This window comes from Chanodichthys erythropterus, chromosome 6 (genome assembly GCF_024489055.1).
Source record: "Chanodichthys erythropterus isolate Z2021 chromosome 6, ASM2448905v1, whole genome shotgun sequence".
NCBI lineage: Eukaryota > Metazoa > Chordata > Actinopteri > Cypriniformes > Xenocyprididae > Chanodichthys > Chanodichthys erythropterus.
This window is the reverse complement of record NC_090226.1, coordinates 18816413-18839084: the sequence shown is the minus strand read 5'-3', so window position 1 is coordinate 18839084 and position 22672 is coordinate 18816413. Positions and strand designations below refer to the sequence as shown.

General features: G+C 36.5%; 1 protein-coding gene across 1 annotated transcript in view; it reads right to left on the bottom strand.

Moving 5' to 3' along the window:
* Positions 1-22672, bottom strand: part of tbl1xr1a (TBL1X/Y related 1a) — an 80724-nt gene that overhangs the window by 17308 nt on the left and 40744 nt on the right. Inside the window, exon 3 of the mRNA XM_067388344.1 lies at positions 3724-3789. The gene's annotated coding sequence lies outside the window, so the exon portion shown is untranslated. The remainder of the gene's footprint in view (positions 1-3723; positions 3790-22672) is intronic.

The window sequence follows — 22672 nt, the reverse complement described above, 5'->3', positions numbered from 1 at the left end:
TTTGGGTCAGTAAGATTTTTTTTTTTCTTCAATGCTTTTCTTTTGAACTTTCTATTCATCAAATAATCCTGAAAAAAATGTGAACAACTGTTTTCAACATTGATAATAATAAATGTATCTTGAGCAGCAAATCAGCATATTAGAATGATTTCTGAAGGATCATGTTAACACCAAAAATTCAGCTTCGCCAGCACAGAAATAAATTGCATTTTAAAATAAATTTAAATAGAAAAGTGTTAAAAATATTTCACAATATTATTATTTTTTTTTTTCTGTATTTTGGATCAAATAAACGAAGCCTTAGTGAGCAGAAGAGACTTTAAAAAAAACATTACAAAAAATAATAATAATCTTACCATTCAAAAACTTTTGACTGGTAGCGTGTGTGTATGTGTGTATATAAATACACACACACACTCCTTTAAATATTGGGGTGACTTTTGACCTGGATGTTTTTTTATTTATTTATTTATTTATTTATTTATTTTCTTTTTTTATGAGAATCACATGGTTAACTATAGGGGAATCCATAAAACCAATATGTGAAAAACCACAGTGGATAGTGAGTGATAACCGAATGAGCAAAAAAAAAAAGATCATCATGGAGTGCAGAGAAAGCCAATAATCAATACCAGATTTGTTTAACCACCCCCCGTCAGATACGAGAGTTATCCATCTGCATGTGAACCGAGTGCACTGACAGTGTTTCCAGGAACTCACTACACCGCAACTCAGACAGGAGAAATGACTAATGAGTTACATATTCGAGGTCTATGGAGACACGGTTAACACAGTTATCTACAGTGATAGAGGAACTATAGAGGAATGTCCCCTTTGACCAGATTCTGTTGCTGGTGTGTTTTTTTACACATGTAGAACCTTAGAATTGGCTGTTTCTGGTGCATGTGGGACAGGCACTGCCTAAAGGTCTGCTGGAACATGATCTCGCTGGAGCAGTTCCGAAGAGTTACATCATATCACCACCTGCCAAAATCACTTACTATAGCTAGAGTGCCAGTACACACAGACTCATTCATTGTTCTGATTCAAGTGCATTAGCATTAGTGATTACGATAAGAAGCTTTTATTAATTCTCAAATCGCAACAGTGACCGATAAAGGCAACTCGGGATAAAATCGTCACCTTTGGCCCACTATAAAAAGCAGATTGTTACATTTATAAATGATATCCTAGGCACCATCTAAGTTTATGTTTTGCTGAGATTCTTGCGCATAAGACGATGGTTGCCTTGGCTTTCTGAATCTGTGGTGTATCCTGATATAAGCTAATTGGTATCGTTATAATTACATTGTTATTGCAAACACTTACTTCAACACAGAAAACTCATGAAGTACATACAGTATGAGAAAATAAACTAATTTCTTTGGCCAAGAGGAATTCAAAGAGTGCAGATAATTAGTCAGATAGCATGAGTGCTTAAAGGGTTAGTTCCCCCAAAAATGAAAATTCTGTCATTAATTACTAAATTCTACACCTGCAAGACCTTCGTTCATCTTCGAAACACAAATTAAGATAATTTAGAAGAAATCCGAGGGTTGTTTTTTTATTTTTTTTTTATTAACTAACATAATTACCACATTCAAGGTCCAGAAAAGTATTAAAAACATTGTTAAAACAGTCAACGTGACTACAGTGGTAAAAAGCGACTACAACTTTTTTGTGCGCAAAAACAAAAACTTTATTCAACAAATTTGTCTCTCCCCTGTCATTCTCCTAAACTGTTTACATTCAGTGCGTCCACAGTGTGTTCTACATCAGAACACCGTCTCAGCATTGGCCGACACTGTTCACGTGAGCAGCACGATGCATGCATGTAATGCTGATGCAGGAGCCGGCCAAATAATGAGTTGCCGTTCTGATGTAGAAAACGGAAGCCTGCACTGTCTAAACAACATCAACTGCGTAGGAGACTGACAGGGGAGAGATGAAATTGAAGGTCTTACAGGTGTGGAACGACATGAGGGTGAGTGCTTAGTGACAGAATTTCAATTTTGGGTGAACTAACCCTTTAACTCTTTGGATTACTGCATTGCTCTGCGACAAGCAATAATTGATCCGGATTCGGATTGTTCTGGATCAATTTGATGATTAAAGGGGGAAAAATACAATTCTTTACTAATTCTTTTCTAAGCAGCTTCCTCACCTTGTCAGGAAGTGAAGAAAAGAATAAAGAACATGAAATTGCCAATACATAATTATTATTCCAACCATAATCATTTGTAAGCAATTGTTACGTTCCACGTATGTTTTTGTATTTTGTTTTTCCCTCCCTCTTTTTTTTTTATCTATCTGTCGGGTTTTAGGTTGACGGTGAAGCGGTGCTCATCTTGGTGACGTCATGACGCTCTGTCGTCCCAACCAGCGTTCTGCCAATCTGCGGGTGGCTGATCATTTAAAAGGCTTTGGCGGCATTCCACCTGCAGTGAGCGTTTGGGCTCGGACCTCACTCACGCTTGTCGAGCCAGAGCCAGCCATCCTTTGTGTCTGCGAACTGTTTATTTAGTCTGTGGTTTATTGAGACAGCACCAGGTTGTTTGTTTCTGTGTAATAGTTAAGCTGACAGAGTTAGAGAGTGATACTAGTTTTTCGTGTTAAATGTTTGAGTCCATTTGAATTCTGGCGTGAAGTCATTATCTGTCAACCTCCCTGACCATTGTTAATTCCGTATAGTGCGTGACGGCTCGATTTGGTAGCTAGCAATTAATGTTAGTTATAATGTGGGTGTTCGCCTCCCTTGTATTTTTGTTTATTTAGTTAGTGGAGTTTAGTTAAGGCGCTGCGCCAAAGTTTTCGGTTTTGTTACTACATTTTATTTTTGGTAGTTAGTTTAGGGGCGTGGGCGCTAGTTAGTGGGTTTTGTTTTGATTATTTCTTTTCTTTGGCGACATCCTCGTTTTTTTCTTACTTTCGTTGAGTTTATGTCTTACTTGTGTTGTCTTATTTTTACCGTGTTAATAAATGTCGGATATTAATTGCATCCCTTGTTGCTTGGTTTGTTCCTCCCCACACCCCAACAGCTGCATCTCATTTAAATGTTGCGGTCATTCCACTTAACAACTTTAAGCACGTAACAGCAATCATGACTGAATGGGAAGTTCCTACCTAGGACATCTGAAGGCAATATACGATCACAAGTTTTTGATTCAATTCGATTTTTGGAAATTATTCAATTTGATTAATGATTTGATTCTGCATTTTTAAGTGCATTCATAGTATTATTTAAATGGATTTGTAATTGATGCATAAAGAAAATGAATGAATCATTACACCCCATGTTCTTTTAAACTTTCTATTTATCAAAGATTGCTGGGGGGAAAAAACAAAACAAAACAAAAAAACTTTTAAACAGGTTTTTGTTAAATCTGAAGTCAAGTTTGAGTAATTTGCTAGTATAATGCTTAGATTTTCAATTCTATATTCACATAGAGCCAGGATTCCCATGTTCCTCCTTGTCCTATGAATCTACTCAAGGCGATCAGTGTTGAGGAAACTGTCATGAATAAATGTCACCAGGCTTTTCATTACAAGGTGCAAAAACCTTGAATGGTGGTAGAGAACAGTGTGTTCTGAATATTCCTGCTCTGAAACGGCTCTAACTTTTCCATGTCCTTTTCAAAAACACAAAGTGCAGCTAAAAAAAGTTCTTACATTTTCCTGAAGGTGAAAGAAAAAAAGCCAGCACCAATATGCATTTATACTCACCACACTATCAGCTCTATTTCCGCAAGGCAAACGCTTTTTAAGGATCCAACCCAAGTGTCTCAGCACCTGCAATAACATTACAGAAAAGGGTGAATGAAGCAGAATTTGTCAAGCATCTGGACTTGAAGAAAAAAAAACACCTGCGATGCACGCCTCAATTAAACCAACCTGTCTGAGGTCAATGAAAGCATGTTTGTGGACTGTGCAGCAACTGCTAGTTTAGATGGAAAATGTCATATCTTTCCTCATTTTTCTGCTGGGAGACTCTCTGGCTCTATCTATTGTTTTCCCATCTCTCCAGAGTAAGGTAACAGGCTGAATGTCTCTACAGACTTTCTGAAAATGTCCAATAAATCTCAATGTCTCCCTGTAATTTTCTTTGTCATGGCACTTGCATTTTTCAAGACAAAAATACCAGAAGTAATGTCTTTCTTGGAAATGAACTTTCCACACAGCCTTTTGGCATTTGGACAATGGGCTAAAAGCTTACGTTGACTGACATTACAACAGGTGGATTTCACTAATGTTTGTGTTACTGTCAGCATTACTATGTATATGATGTATACAGGGGTTTTAAATATTTGCCCTGCTAAAGATTTATTTGATCATTTAATGTGATGATACCTGCCATTCTGCAGTACCGGTATATGCTGCTTTAAAAAAATGTTCCAGTGAGTGTTTGTGTAAACGATCAGTGAAGAGCATCAAAGGTTTCTATTTACAGTGTATTTTTGCAGCATTTTATCGAAATGGCCAATCAGATTTAAGCCAGAATCCACTCAACACGGCTCAAAACAGCAGAGTTTTTGTGAGGCGCAAGTTCTCGTGCTCGTGAATCCTATCATTTTAACCAACAAAGTATAACCCTCTGGAGTCTGAGGCTGATTTGGGGCCTGGAGAACTTTTGACATGCCCTGACATTTGTGCTTTTTTCAGTTGTTCATAAACATATTAATGGAAAAAGTGTCATTACACTGTATTCAGCACAAACTAGGCTACAATAATATGTGAGGAACATATATGTACATGTTTGTGTTTTTGAAGGAATAACATTTATGCGTGGTTGTTGAAAAAACAAAAAACTTAAGTCACTGAAATAAGGCCAAAAAAAGTATAATAAATCTGTGTTCATAAGACTTTAGGGCATTGGAGGTTGTAGACTAGAGTTTTTGCTTCAAAATTATGTAAAATTATGCTGCCTACTCCTATGCGAGGAGGCGTGAATCACCACTGAAAATGGGCCATTCTCACCTGAGAAGACAAAAGAATTGGATAGTAATGAGCTGAAATGACTTGCATATTAATGAGGCATTTCAGTCAGGTAGGCTGTGAAAAAAAACCTTCTATGATGTCTCAAGCTCATTATGATATATGAAACATACAGAAAAATATTATTACAATATAAAGTAATGGTTTTATACTATACTTTAAAATATAATGTATTTCTGTGATGCAAAGAGTCTGAATATAGACTTTTAGTTTAAAAGCATGCACATTTGGAGAAATATTGGATTCTCATATGCTTATGTCAATTTTCTATACAGAGGAGTTATATTAACTTAATATTCATTGTCATTACTATGAGCGCTGGTGTTTTCAATTCATCCTTGAAGTCGGAGGGCGCTCTGTGCATTTTAGTCCACAAATTCATCTAAAAGAAGAAGAGGCTATTCCATGAATGGAGTTTCCAATTCATACAGCAGCAGGAGGGCGCTAAAGAAACAAAAACTCATCTAAACTTCATCTGTAGAAGACAAGTAAACAGGAAGTAACTGCATGTCTTCTAGAGATCGCTAACCATGACTTTTACATCCAGATAAACACTTTTCAAGACAATAAATACACGATTGAGACGATGAATGCATGTATTGACTGAATTAGCGTCTGAATAGCGCTGGCTCCGTGGGCGTGGCCGCATTAGCAGATAATGAGCTGAATCACGGATTTCTGACATGGCTCTCTTTTCATACAGATTACATAAACAAAGAAGGTTTGTTTTCGATTTGACTTACATGATTTAAAACCTTACATCTTAACGTTTTTTTAGACATAAGTGTAATTTTTTTGTCATTAGTATTCACTAAGTTACAGTTCATTTTCTGAGAACTATCAGATTGGAGTTCGTTCAGAGGGAGAGGAGAGATCACGCATCATGTTAGTTTTCTTTATTTTACAAAAAGCACAACATTCTGTTTTTACTCTGAGTGTACACAAATGAAAGAAGATATTCCACAGATTAAAATGGTGTATAACTCTTAATTGTATGTGCAACATTGACGGAGTATTTTGAGTCTCTTTCACACTGATAAGAAAAAAACCACGGTGGTATCGCCGGCGATACCGTCAGACCTCAGAGTGATAAACACAACGTCGATACGAGATTCATTGCAGTGTAGGCAGCTTCACTGATTATAACAGAAGTGCAGCTTTGTGTACTTCAGTGATGATAATGGAAGGGATCTTTGCTCGCTTTCTGTATATATGTATTTTTCATGCTGCTAACTACACTTGCACAGTTTCTGGATTTACAACCGTATTTAAATGCATGACTGAATATAATTGACAGTGATAACCATAGCAATGGACAGAACAAAATCTGATACTGTATGTAAATTGATCTGTCTTGGAGTGTAAATGAAAAATAATATACCTGTCACTTTTTTTATGTAATGTGTTACTTTGTAGTTCAGTTTATTACTAACTCTTCAAATTAGTCACTCAGTGACAGTAATTATTATTTTATTTCATGAATAAATGGGACAACTTAAACTGTTTCTTTGCATTTATTTTGGATTTATTGTCAGCACTGGGATCACAGTTCACATGGGTAGGGTACTTTGTACAGTGTGTGTGAAGGACTGTGTTGCTCTGCCACCACTGAATATGATTTCTGACCCAGTAAAAACCCTGATACACATTTTTAAATTTTAAGATAAGGGCACACCTAAGCTAGGGCTGGACGATATGGCCAAAATTTATATCACGATATAATTCTTAATTTCGGTCGATACGATATAATTCCGATATCGATATGAACTATATAATGGCCTCAGAAAAACTGCCAAGAACGGCCACAACGTCTGAAAAATGAATTTGCCAAATCTATGAAATCTCTTCCTATAAAACTATATAATATTTAAGAAATAAAAACAGTACAAATTTATGTTCAGCTTTTATTTGTATTTAGCCTTCATACAAACATAAAAAATAAACATAAGACTCACTCACTTTTGTAATATTAATATCTTTAACATTAAACAATAACGTAGGCTGATTTTATTATCCTTAATATAGATTAAAACAAAAGTGCTTCAGCCAAGATAAAAATTGTGAACAGTAAAAACAGAAAAAAAAACAGTGAGAAACAACCAAAACACATTGCTGGGGCAGGAACATTGTTGAGTGTTGATGACACTAGGGGTGCAATGGTTCAAATTGCTCATGGTTCGGTTCGTATCGCGGTTTTAGGGTCACGGTTTTGGTACAGTTCGGTATGTGCTATTAGCATGTACCGAAACCGTGACCCTAAAAATAAGACTACTGTCAAATAAAAATAAAGAAAATAAGAACAAACGATCAAACTACAAGCAAATAAGTACATCACAAATAAGTACAATAAAGCAAATATTCAAATAAAATAAACAGTGCTTTTCAGGTTTTCAGGTATCTAACAGTAGTTTTCAGGTACAGAATGGATAAAGTAATCACATATAAAATAACACTGCATATTATCTTTACTGTATAAAATAAATAAAGATTAATCATTATTGAAGTTACAAAAACTATTCAGTCAAGAGCAGTGAGTGATTTCTTTGTTATTTGTTGTTTGATTTAACATTAAAAACAGGCAGCAGGAATATTTTTTTTCCATTTAAGACATGCACGATCCAGTAGCTACATATATACTGTTACACATGCGATGTCTTTCTCGACTGTTATACGTTCACTTAAGACATAACCGACTATATTTGCTAGGATACTCGCCATGACGGGCATGTTGACTTATTTTTTGTATGAATTTGTCCGCCGAAGCGCAAGACTTGAAAGAGAAGTCAGTATTTGCGCGCTGACTGGAATAAGCGTGTGCGCGCGTCGCATGAGCGCACACAAATCTTCTCACAGCGCGTCTGAGTTCTCTTTCGCGTCTTGTTCTTGAAGGTTTAAATCAGCAAAGCTTAAATGAGTTTAGTTTAAACAGATAGCATCGTGTGCTGTTCAGGTCTCACCTGCGCTCGCGCGCTATCAACACCCGGGTGATGACGGCGTAAATGACTGGACATTAGAGCACACGGCACTCGCTGTTAACAGTTTACAAAGAGTGACTGTTTTGTCCACGCTTTTTGATTATCGTTGTTGTAACATTTTGCGCATCCATCGACTGAAACATACATTATCTGAACTCTGTCTGTCTGTTTTCCATGTTGCTATTTTAAACAAACCATATTAATGCTGAGCACTGGCTGATGGCTGCGTGTCTCTGTGGTGTACGTCATCACGCCAATGGCCAATCGCGTTCTGCTCTTTCTAACGGCTGCGCCTCAAGTAAGTGAGAAATGTTGTAATGTATATATAGAAATACCGGAAATGTGTTTAAAAATCATATCACCGTTATCGAGAAAAATTATATCGCGATATATATTGATATTGAATTATTGTCCAGCCCTAACCTAAGCCTACAACATAGAAACGAAACAGGTTCCACCAACATCAGGTAAAAACTGAAAAGAAAAAAAGGGGCATTGTTTTGCCCTATATTGCTTATGGCTTTCAACCTACATTCATCATTGTTTAGATTTTTCCTGAAATGGGCCAACAGCTTCTTGATTAGGAAGAAAAAATAAAAAAAAATAAAAAAATAAAAAAAATCACAAAAAAGATCACGTTGCAAACTATTAAAGGGGTTAAGATATCAACCATATATCAGGTAAACTGAAATTGTGTTTACTGCCCTGTCAAATGGTTTCGCCAAGACAAGAAACTAATTTATAAACATGCGCTTTTTAGTAAGTGTTTATACAAAGGTCCATTTCACCACAAAAAAAAAAAAAAAAACTCACTGTCACATCACCAAAACGTGTCTGAAATATGGTCCTAAGTTGAAAACTTGCCCTGCCACATACCCACAGCTAAATCAGGCCTAAAAGTAAAAAAAAACAAAAAACAAAAAACAAATCCAGGGCAGTTTTCCCAGGCGCAGATTATGCTTGGGTCTGGAATTAATTTCTGCATTCATGAATCACCATCTTGGGCTCACCCTGAGTGTGCTGTAACTTTTCAAGGGCGCATGTGTTAGCCAAGCAATGAAACGCATGTATTGACATGGCTGTTAAGTTACAGCTATTGGCGGGTTTCAGTGGTCTCTTGTCTACGAAGTTTAAGCTTGAACAGAGATGGGTGGAAACTACTTCCTTCAGGCAGCCCGCTTCCAGTCCATGTCTCGTGGCTTTCTGAGACTTCTTTGTGCTGTTGCACCTGCTACGTCTATCTGTTTTCCAGAGCAGCGTACGTTCCAGTTAGCTCAGATTATTGGCCTGTGCTTGCTAAGCAAAGTAGCAGGTGCCGTTACAGTGTTAGGCCAAAGAACGTCTGATCTGAGAGAAAGGGATAGCCAAAATGTGTTAAAGGTGCCCTAAAACCAGTTCTTACAAGATGTAATATAAGTCTAAGGCGTCCCCTGAATGTGTCGGTGAAGTTTCAGCTCAAAATACCCCATAGATTTTTTTTTTAAATTAATTTTTTTAACTGCCTATTTTGGGGCATCATTAACTTTGCACTGATTCAGGCTGCAGCCCCTTTAACTCAATTTATAAAGAATGAAGTTGTGTTTATGAATTATACAGACTGCGAGTGTTTAAAAATGAAAATAACAACAGTCTTGTCTCTGTGAATACAGTAATAAACGATGGTAACTTTAACCACATTTAACAGTACATTAGCAAAATGCTAACAAAACATTTAGAAATACAATTTACAAATAACACTAAAAATATCATATCATCATGGATCATGTCAGTTATTATTGCTCCATCTGCCATTTTTCGCTATTGTTCTTGCTTGCTTACCTAGTCTGAGGATTCAGCTGTGCACATCCAGACGTTAATACTGGCTGCCCTTGTCTAATGCCTTGAACATGAGCTGGCATATGCAAATATTGGGGGCATACATATTAATGATCCCGACTGTTACGTAACAGTCGGTGTTATGTTGAGATTCGCCTGTTTTTCAGAGGTCTTTTAAACAAATGAGATTTATATAAGAAGGAGAAAACAATGGAGTTTGAGACTCAGTGTATGTCTTTTCCATGTACTGAACTCTTGTTATTTAACTATGCCAAGATAAATTAAATTTTTGATTCTAGGGCCTTTAAAAAACCATCTAAGGAATTAATTCAGTTTGTAATCGGTTTGATTACATTGCTAAATCACATAAAATGTTTAATACATCTAATCCATTGAACACATTTACATAACTCATTCTGAATTAAGCAATCGATACATTAACTACCACATGTACTTACACACTCTTACAAAAAGTTTTAAATCTTATACAGCCTGTTGCATTAGGCCCGAAACATGCTCTACTCAAAGCAGCAAGCTCAATTTACCACGTTGTTATTTAATGTATGTATGAATATGTGTCAGACTGCAATTAATAATGCAACACGAGCATGTTGCATTCTCAGTGCTGCCATAAGTGCTATAGCAGACATTAGTGTAAGCCAACACTACTACTAATTAGGGTTTGTACAGCGTACCTGCGGTACAGTAGTATTGCAAAACACTGCATTATTTGAGTCCAGTGCTTCAAGTGCCACTCACACAGATGCGAGATGAAGCGCAACAGAATGAAACAAGGCGGGAATTCAAAGCTCCTTTTAATTTGACAGCATCTTATATTTACACCAAAAGACATTTAACTACCAGAAATGTCCACCGGATGCATCTTTATACAAGCCAAAAATAGTAATAGTGCATGGCGAATATAAAAGTGAAAGCAACAGCACAAGAACTTCCCATGTGTGGTTTGGAATCATTTGTAAAACTCACACTTGTTACTGAAAACTGGCTATTTAAGTAAACTTTAAATTTTATATTTTGGCATTAAAAAGCAATGCTGTGATTATGAAAGCTTGTTTCCTCCAAAAAAAAAAAAAAAAAAAAAAAAAAAAAAAGTAAAAGATAATTGCAACTTTTATATCGCAATTATGACTTTTTTTTCCCTGACAATTGTAAGTTTACATCTCACAATTCAGACTTTTTTTCTCATAATTATGAGTTTATATCCCGCAATTCTGACATTATAACTCACTATTGCAAGTTTGTATCTCGCAATTCTGACTTCTTTTCTCAGAAATGTGAAATATAAACTCATAATTGCAAGTTATAAAGTTCAATTGAGGAAAAAAAATATTTTATTTTCCTCAATTGGAATTAATAACACGCAATTGCAACTGAATATCACACGCTTCTGACTTTATAATGCAACTACGAGTTTATATCACGCAATTCTGAGAAAAATCGTCAGAATTGCAAAATGTGCACTCGCAATTGTGAGGAGAAAAAAAAAAAACTCAGTGATAATTATATTATAATAGATAATTATTTTTTATGCACTGGCAAAAACAAGCTTCCATACTGCAATAGAGCTGTAAACGGGGTGAAAAATCAAAATTCGATTTTTTTTTCCCCCCACTTTAGAATTTTAATATAATTTGAATTTTTTTAAATAATTAAGACATTCATATACAAAATACTAGCAAACACCAGATGTTTTAAATCAGTCCACGAGAGATTTTTATCTTAAATTAAACAATTCAAATCTCAAATTTTAAATACATTCAGAACTACATTGTTTTTGTATATTAATAATATTTCAGTGTAATTCTACATATTTGCGTAAACTGTAAATAACACAACAGAAAAGCAATATGATGCATCCTAGGGCTGACGCGATAACCATCCTAGGGCTGACGCAATTTTGTAATACCGTGCTATTGACGACAAAACCACAAAGGACTGCATATACCACAGCAACCGCGATATTTGCATGTTTTCTGTTTTTTGAAAGATTGTCTTTCTCGTTTTACACTTTGTGCATGTGTACTAAATATTAAATAAGTTAATAATGATAGCATATTGTGTACCATGGTGATTTGTACAGAGGGAGCACTACATTTGCACTAAAAAGACAGTGAACGTGAGAGAGATTGAATGAGCGTGTACCATTACCTACGTCTGTCTTTCAGGTCAAGACATATATTTGTGAAAAAAGGTTGTCATGTCCAAGGATAGTGAAATCTCTGCCTAAGCATCAACACATGGAAGCCCTAAACGGCCATGGATTATAATTTTTTTTTCTATCTTAACCCTTTCAAAACCGGATGGAGCGCCTGCGCTCCATTTGCGTGTCTCTCTTTAAGAGCCAATAAAAACTGAACCCATATAGGTAGCAAAAAAAAATTATTTTTGCATACAAAACCAGAGACTTTACAAGTTCAGATCAAGCTTGCTTCTGTTGCATTGTTTTCACCTTCTAATGAGTCTGAGTAATATGTGTTTACAACAAAAACAGCACAGCCGCTAACTGAATACATATATGTAGATTTCATGCGCTCATAACTTCATGAAAAATGCACAGATCATAGAAAATGGCACATCATTATTTAAAGCAGATTCTTTCAATTAAATTGAAACATATTGTGTTGATCACAAGATATTACTCACGAAATGATTTCACATATTTGGCTAAAAACATGTCTCATCTTTGCAGTGCATATGCAGATGCAGTGTGTATCCAATGTTCCCGGAACCATCAACTTTCGTTTTCCAATGTGGAATAACACAAAATAGGTATCTTCTCAAAGTATAGAAACTCAGCTTTTTAATGCACCTAACCATTTTGAAAAACTCCAAACGAGTGCTGAGAAGTGCCTCTAAACCGGAATTTACTGCCTGTGGGCGCCATCTAGCTGTGAAAAAATGAATAACACTTTATGCTATCACCAAAAAATTTGAACCAGATGCAGCTCACATGTAAGAAAGCATCACCAAAAAAGAAATATGATTTATAGCCTATGTCATTTAATTCAGTGATAGTGTGTAACCTATTGTATTTTTTTTTTTTATATATTTAGTTGTTTGAACAGTTTAAAGACTCAAAGACAGTCCCTTGTGGCGCAACAATGTACCTGCGCTGACTGACTGCCCGTCTAGAACACGCAGAGATGAGTAGTTCTGCTTATACTGGTGAAATATCAGCAGAAAGTCTCGTTTAATCAGATTCGAGGATCGGAAGTACTATACATATAAGAATAGCCCTACGATTTATGTTCTGTTATGTAGACCCTTATTTTGACATTCTCTTCTGTTTACTTCATGTCTGTTTACTTCACTTTAATCGCTCTATTTAGTTTGTTATGACCTAATTACACACACACACAAATATATATATATATATATGGCGGTAAATACCACACATCATGCTATAGAGCCACTCAAAATGCCGCAAGGGAAATTCCTTGTGCGATACTTTAGCTGTTATAGTACTGTGAGAAACCGAAAAGGAATGGTGGCAACCATACTACTCACACTATAGTCAGTTTTCTCTTTCAGGTCAACTATTGTAAGAGCAGATAATGTTAATAGCATAAACAATACAAAACAATAGGTTACTATCAACAAGAGTTAGAGAGAAGATTACAATAGGTTATCATGCAAACTGTGGGATTAACATGGTAACATCTATGTCGCACTGTTGTGAATCATTTTTTAGCGGAACAAATCACCATGGCAACTTGTATTTTTCTTGAGTTTAGCTCAGGTGAGCAATTATTCTCTCATTCTAAGCTTTTAAGCCGAGACCTTTGTTTAAACCAACAATACCGTGTCCAATACTTTACCGAACACACCAGAGTGCAATCTTCAACCGACAGACCCTTAAATATCAACACCTGCTTTCCACTGATAACTTTAATCAATACTCACTAAATAGCCTTTTCGTTTGTTTGTTTGTTCTAGTGAACGGAAACAGGTTGTTGTCTGCGGTACAGTGGTAAGCAGGAGACCTAGATTCACACTTAAAATGTGCTAAAAGAAAACACCCTTTCTTCAGAAAGTCTGCTACCGAAATTGAAACTTCACATACTTGAGCACACAAAACATTTTCGGCAATTTTCACAATGCTACCTAGCTAAAAGGAAACAGATGTCACCGTTTCCTTTCAAAGAACAGTTAGTCTTTCCTCCTACACACCAAAGTGACAGTTCAGTGGAGTATGGAAGGCTGTTTCTTCAGCTCTCTCGTAAAGAAAGATGGAGGCTCTGACAGACGCCTCCCCTCCCCCATCAGTCGCAATAAGGTAATGAAGGGGGTGTTCGTTAACAACTGTTGATGCACCTGCTAGATAAGCCAAACACCTTCTCTATTGTTTGGAGGATCTTACATCAGACAGGAAGCAGGCTGATAAAAAAGGCAGTAATCATGTGTGATTTAGATCGAGCCGCAACAGCTCAGGCACAAAGGTTAAGGTTTGCATATTCATCACTAAATGGCGGTTGCCTTGACATTAATGCTAAATAATCTGAGGAGGTGATACCATCTATGAATCAGGGACAGTGCTTATAAGGCAGACAAAAGGAAAGGAATAAACTAGGGATGATCCAGATGGTTGACTAATGAGAACAGTGAGGATCATCATCAAGATCATCCAGTTTTTGGTTTTTTTTGTTTTTTTTGTACTTTTTAAGCCAGTTCACATTGTGTGATTTTTCTCTGTCCTTTACATTGTTGCTTGTCAGTTTGTAGAATACACTCCCAATCTTTGGTAAAAGCAAAGGTAGATAATTATGTTTCTAAATAAACGGCTAGCCTACCTAAGCCATTGCATGGCTTAAAGACATTAATACATTTTTAATACGGCACGCTCGCTTCAATATTTCCTTGTGTGTAAATGGCACGTGTTTTTCGCAACCCTAGTTGAAGCTATGATATATTTTCTTTCAGATTCATTCAATAGAACATTGTTTATTTGAAACAGAAAACTGTTGTAATCACAATACTTTCACGTTTGATTTCATGTTCCGATCTCTCTGACATGCCAGATTTAAGCTGTATCACACAAACCAAACAAGCTCTTTCGTTAATTTTGCAGGCGCTTCCTAGAAAAAAAAAAAGTTGGAGTTGCTTAATTTGTGGACTTTAATAGTATGATGAACATGAAAGAGCACTTTTAACCCTTTCATGTGCAAGTTTAAAATATTCTAATGGCTCATTTCCACTGAGCAGTATGGTTCAGTTCAATACAGTGCAGTATGATTCGGGATGGCAAACCCTGACCAGGCTTGCGTTTCCACCATTAGCAGTACCCTTACTTGATAGGCGTGATGTATGCCAGGAAGTAGCAATCAACGTCATTCTTGTGCGAAGAAGAAAGTGACAGTAAACAACACTGGAGGACATACAGCAGCTTTGTTTGAGCAAAGGCTGAAGGCTGCAAAAGGAAAAACAGATGAAAATACACATTTTTTGCAACAGTATTGTGTTATCATTAACCTTGTAGCAAACGTAAGTGACGATTCTCTTTCAACCAATCAACGTTCTGCAGTGAGTGTAGCTCCACCCTTTTGGTACCGGTACTATTGGTACTATTGTGCTTGGTACCCCAACGGAAGGGTCCCAAAAGAGGGTTTCCATGCTCTGTGGAAACGAGCCATAACTGACCCCCCAGAGTAAGTTTTCTTTAAAGCTACTTTTATTTTAGAACGTTTCCCCTCATTGTTTCCATGGCGACACATCATGCTTGTCACGTGACACACCGCAGCCACAGTAACACTAGGTGCGTTTACACCTCAATCGGAATAAAAATGCCCAAACCGAATGGAATTGTAACCGGTTTGAGAGGGGTGGGATAAACCTTTCTATAAACCAAACAAAATAAAAATTCTGCTATGCAAATGCATTAAACCGATTACGCATTAAACCTCATCATGTCAAGAGGCCAGGGGTCATCAGAAAGCACAATGGCAGCGACAAAATCAAACTGGAGTAAAACTGAATTAACACATTTATTAAATACACTGAAGGAACTCAGGGTATCATTACTACGGACCTTCATCCGCATGCTTCTGCTTTTCGGAGGAGGGAGGGGTAGTATTGAGATGTTCCTCAGAGATGCACAGCCACCAAAAAGGTCAGCGTCCTGCGCCCGTCTTTTCCTCGTACCTTCCAGCAGTAATATGCTACAAATTCATGCTGTTGCTTGATTAAGAGCAACACTTTACACAAAAATTACACGCATAAGAAATACTGGAACTCCATGTTGACAGGAATACAAGGTGACAAACAAGACAAGGTAATGTGCGCATGCCACAAAGTCATTCCGACTGAAAGCGCCGACACGTGTAAACATATCGGATTAGATAATGTCTCATGTAAACAGTCCACCAAATCTTTTAATCAGAATGACAAAAAAAAGTGTACATGTAAACGTGGCTACTGGATGACAGATGTACCGCGCTCATTTATTTATTTATTTCATTTTTTATTAAAAATTCACAAACTTGCTTACCATGTCATCAACTATCTGATATTCTGATTCTCAAATGCGTGTCTTTTGTTGTTTAAAAACCTTTATAAATAATCTTGATCTATAATGTGAGATGGGTGCTGCCATCTTAGCTTGTGCCACAGTTCAGTCAGTCCTGTCAGTCGGATTTACAGTACGTGATTTCATCAGTTTCTCCCAAAATACATGCAAGTAAAAATGTATTATTACTAAATGTATCATTTTACAAGTGCTTAAGTGTATTTAAATGTCTGAAACCTAAAATGAACATTATGTGGTTGAAAACACGCATAGTTGTGATAAATGACAAACGCTGAGCTCGTCCGTCTTTGACTCTGCGCCAGTTGAAGTACGAAAGCACAGTATGAATCTGGCAGTTATGTGACGTCACTGAACATTCTAAATCCCATATGTGGGACCATACTCTCAGGGGCACAGAAATAAACATCCCATATGTGGGACCGTACCGCTCAAAAGGTTAAAACTTTGCTTGAGGCTAAAATTCACTGTAAAGGCTAATTATTTATTCCTTGGCATGTTACACTAAGCAACCAAATCCCTATGACAACAATTATTAATGATTCACATTCATTCACACAGACAGAGAACGTTTGGTCCTTCACTTCTTTCAAACCCAACTGCTCCCATTAGTAGTCGCTACTCATTTGCATAAAGTTGACCTCTGCTCAATGCCAATGGTTGCTGCCACTTGTTCCCCCTGGAAATTGCCAGCTCTCATGGAAAATAAATGACATCCGGTTGCATTGGCACGGCGAATCGCTGTTAGTGTAAACCCTCTGTGTTGTCCTGTGCTGTTTTTTGACTGTCATGCCATGAGCGCTACATTAAGACTGCATGTAAAAATATAAAAACTGTTCAAATACATCTTAAAACTCCCTGCACTCCCTGTTTTTAAATGCAAAATGAATGCCGCTGGGGAAACATGACAGATCGATGTCAACCAAACCCAAAACCAGTCAAATTATAGCAAAGATCAATTGGTCATTGGGGCTGTGTATCGCCAAGAATCTACCGATACAATACGTATCATGATACAGGCGTTACGATACAATTGCGATATTGTAAAAGAGGCGATATATTGTGATATTTCTTGTTGTAGTTGTTTTTTTTTTCTCTAATTTTAGAAAAAACGGTCATAAAGAACACAACCATATGCATAAAACCTGACAAGCAACTTTTATTTTTATTTTTTTATTTAATCAATACAGTATCACTTGCATTTCTATCACTAATCAATATTTTGTGCAATCAAGGGAAAATAGTAAAGTGACTGCAGGATTCTTTATGTGTATATGTTTTAAAGGTTCACAGTATAGCAGTTTTTAAATTCTAAACTATTTAACAACAGAAAGTGCATAGTCCATTCCATGACTGAATGACTGTTTGTTTTATATTTAATTCTGTAGAGCTGTTTGCTTTAAAGCAGTCTATTGTTTAAAGTGCTTTTTAAAGTACTGAACTGCAGAGCTGGTGCAAACATATCTACATCGCTATGATCAGATGCTTTTTTTCTGCTGCCACCGCTGTCAATTTTGTTGTGTGTTTATTTTGTTACTGAGAGGAAAGCTTGCAGTACATATCACATATTCTATTGAAACGCTTCTCAGCAGCGCGGATGGCATCGGGATATTAAGTGAGCTCTCAGATTCAAAGCATTTCGCGAGTATTTGGATTTTAACATTACATATTTTGCAAACAAAATGACTCTTGTCGATTTCCTTAGTGGCTTCTTTATAGCTGAAGCCAAAATGAGTCCACACTTCAGCTCTGTATACCGCGGGAGCAGAATAATTCTATCGTCTTGTGAGCTGGGTTTGCTAATGCTAACACTAGCCATGCACACACCTTCACCTTGCGCTTCTCCGGCTCCGCGTCAGTTTACGCTCCAAGATAACACTGCCATCTAGCAGTTGGGTTTTATACAGTCTGTGGTTTAAACCGAACACAAAGCCACGGATCTTGGATGTAAATAAATATATAAATATCGATACAGTATTTTTGAGAATCGATACAGAATCGCCAAACATAATATCTTAATATTCGTTTATCTATAGTTGCTAAAACCCCTATTGGTCATATAGTCGTTGAGGCAAACCCAGCCTTTCATTCGTCGGTTTTCAAAATATGTAATTTTGTAGAAGTATGAATCTTCACTTGCCTCACGATTCAATTAGAGATGGATTCATTTCAGTAAGTTGTACTGTATCTTTCAACATACTTTTTGATGTTCATTCATGTTTATTTCATGCTGTAATAGTAGAAAAGAGGAAGAGGTTCATGTGTCGCTTGACCTGAGGTGCTACAGCGATCTGTCACTACACATTAAAGAGCGTCAAAACCACATGTATTGTTTGAATTCCATTGTAAAATTGACAGAATTTAAAAACTGAGACTTTGTTTTATAACAAAAATAACCTGCTGTCTTAACTGTGCATGTGGCGTGAGAAACAGTGTCAATTTGTTGAGTTTGAATGAGTGAGAGCATGACAGCATTTTTTTTTCCTAGTTATGTTAAACTTTCCCGCATTTTACAGTTTCGTTTGCACTCCAAAGCGCCATGTCTTCTTCTATTGGACTGGATCTGAGAGGGCTGCATTACAGTACTGCACTACAGAGCCCCACTGGTCAAACCACGTTATCGCAGGCCCTTCAAATGAGATAAAAAAAAAAAAAAAGTTTGACAAAAAAAAAATATTTGTTGACAATTCATTATTGTCGTCATCGATAATGTAAACTAATCGCTTCAGCCCTATATGTTACTAGATAGACCTGTTAAACAAAAAGTAAAATATACTAATAATATAAAAGTGTTTGCTTTTATATTATTAGTAACAAAGGCTCATACATAAATTTAAAATATTTAAATAATATTTAAATAATATGAAATTTATTTAATATTATTTAATCTACAAAAGTTATTTAGTCAAGAGCAGTGAGTGACCCCTCTTTTCTTTTGTTGCTTGAATAACATTAACTCTTGAATGGTCAAGGATCGTTGACGGCCCCAGATTATTATTGTTCAACATTCACTGCACTTTAAAACATCACAAACTTTTTTGATCTGGACACACTGAGTATCATTAGAAAAATTAAGGACTCCAGCTTCGATATTTGACCGCTGTTTATCATAAAACTAGGTTGCAGTGACATTCATTTCTTAATTTACGTCAGGAGTGCAAAATGTGTGCTGTGAGAAACGCTTACGCTTGCAGTGTGTTGTCTCGCCCGTCTATCCCTTACAAATGCAGAACGCTAGGAACGCTGCCTCGTTTATGTTATGTCAATTTCAAATGCTGGCTCGCGCTTTGTGAAAAGTGCTCGCGCATGCAGCTACGCTCGACTCCGTTTGCGTGTTTAAATATACTTGTGTCTCAAAATACTTTTATCATGTGAAAATAATGTGTAAACAGTCAGTTAGGTCTTAAGGGATCAAACAGGCAGGACAAACTACATCTTATATTTCAAAAGAGATCTATACATTAGTGTGAATGCAGCTTATTAGATCTCCCGTTCTCTGTGATCTCATCATAATAATCAACAACAGTAAAGCTGAGAAAGAGAAAAATCACTCAGCTCTTGGAATGAAAATGTTCAGATACTCTTAAAGGGACATAGGATGTCAATTTTCCTCAAGTTAGTAAGATTCTGTAGGGTCTTCATTAAAAGTCTATAACATACTTTGATTTAAATTTATTAATGGTTGTGTAAAAAAAAAAAAAACACCCTTTTATTCCTTCTGTTCATAGCGAGCCGTTTCGGTGCATGGCCCTTTAAATGATAATGAGCTACTGTTCACCCCACCCCTATCTTCTGTGGGCAGGCTATAAACAGTATTTGGCAATATTCCATTGAACTCACTATCGGAATCGAATCAAATCAAATCTTGAGGTGCCTAAAGATTGCCACCCCTACAATTATTTATTGCTTGTCTTTGTTGAATAATACAGAAGATAAAGAGCTTAAAAATTAAAATTGCAAATTAAATCGTAATCGAAATATTGGTAAAAATAATCACAATTAGATTATTTACCAAAATTGTTCAGCCCTAATTTTAATAATGTTAAGTATTTGCACTAGTGGTTAACTGATCGTCGTTGATCCGTGATTCGTACGGACCAAGCCCCACGGTTCGGCACGCATGTGATTCGCGGATCAATTGCAAATTTCACCACAACAAAGTAAAAGCGTATCATTTACACGTGTTATGTCTTGCTAGTTTACACATTAAATAGATATAAAACCATTCCAGCGCTAGAAGAGGCAAAAGAGGATTAAATTCGGTATCGCACGCCATGCTGTAATCGGTTACAAGGCTCACACACACAGAGAGAGAGAGAGAGAGAGAGAGAGAGAGAGAGAGAGAGAGAGAGAGAGGGGTGCATTTCACATAGCTCACAAACTCCAAATTGATTTCTCTTTCGCATCCTCAATGTACTTGGATGGACACATTCACACCTTATGTCAGTATGTTTGCCTTTAATAATGTATTAGTTAGGCTAGTAGTTTCTGCTGTGGTATCAGAGTAGTTAAAGTGGGCTAAGTAATAAATGCAAAGTTACTCCCCACCCCCTTTTTTTTTTTGTGCTGATCCAAAAAAGGATCCGATCCGTGACTTAATAACCGTGATATGATCCGAACCGTGAGTTTTGTGATCCGTTGAACCACTAATTTGCACAATTCTAATTTAATTAACAGTGAAAGAAATTGAGTGAGGTTTGTTTTTATAAAGGCAGTGGGCCATAAATCATTGACAAGGTGCCCTTTTCATGGTCTAAAACCTCTAAAAGATTTAACGGTTAAAACATCCCAGACACAGATAAGCCTAACTTTGTTTTCTAAAGCTGGTGCAGTAACCATGCAGGGTACTTTTTTTGCCCAAAGCCAAAACATGGAAATTTAATATTGTTGTACAGCTCAAGTCCTGAATTGTGGACATCGATTACATGATGGATACAGGCTACACCAAAGCAAACTCCTCTGGCTCCAATCCTACACTGCACCTTCACAACTCAGAACAGATGCATATCTTTGCTTTGAAAGCACAATAGCTTGGCTTTCATTACATTTCAGATATTTTCAGATAAACTTCTGAGAGCCACATGACAAATATGTGTCCAAATATGGGTATGATAATACTCGAAAGCCTTGCTATTCATCCACACCGCCTGTCCAGAAGTAGTTTTTTTTTTTTAGCCCATTATGTTGTAATAGAGGCCTAATAAGACTCTTAACTTCTGTATTTGTTACAGGCCTATTTTCTTCAATTCTCCACCAGTTTAGAGACAAACCAATCTCCGCCTCAAGACTAGCCACTCTATACTCAGTGTTTCTGTGGCAACACTCAAGTAAGCCTGGTTTGGAATGAAAATAGCATTTACTACAGCTCAATATTATAGAATTTAGGGAATTCATAAGGAACCATAATAAGAGCAAAATTATTCCCCATCCAAAAGTGCTTTAGCATACATTGGTTGAACTAGTCCATCCTGCTTCAGTTTTGAATGCAGCTTGGTTTTGAAAGTGCTCAAACTCAAACACCTTGATCCCTGAAACAATAAACCCTGTTGAATAGGAATTATCCAGAGAATAGTCAAAAGAAAAACTGAGCTGCAACTCTTGTGAAGGGTTTAGGGTTCTTTGGGGGGATTTATGAAGTGGTCCTGATTGACAGGTTGGACTGACACTACTAGACTAAATTACAGGTAATTTTATCTTCAAAAAGAGGCAGTCAAAACTACTGTCCCTTAAATGACAAGCACTCAGTTCACTCAAGAACTCACATTGATTAGAATACATAATTAGTTCTCAAACTATGCACAGCAAGCTCCAAACTCACATTGTTACGGAAACACATACCAAGAAGAACATTTCTGAAACAATATAAATAAGACAAGCTCAAGTGGCTTTATGTAGTGCATGACGCAAGAAGGCCATTCCCTATGTTTATAGATAATGAGCTTGTATTTGTCTTGACTGAAGAGGCTAAATTATTGTGGAACAGGAACATGTTCATTTGGTACACTTTTGGTTACATAACCGTAATTAAGGACTCGTTTTCACATAGGATGCACTAATATTACAACTCTGGCACATACAGATAAGCATATTATCTTAATGTTCTGGCGAATGATTCCATACCATTCTGTTTAAATGAAAAATAAAAATTAAAACACTGAAATCAATGCTACTTTAGATTAAAAATACTACAAACTGAAAACAATCGTTTTAAATGCTACTTTAAATTATAAATGAAAAGAAAAACTAAAGTCAATCATTTTAAATGATATATATACACATTATAAATTATGTTTTTTTTTTTTTTTTTTTTTAATGCTACAAGTGAATTTAGGCTTCACAATATTAAAAT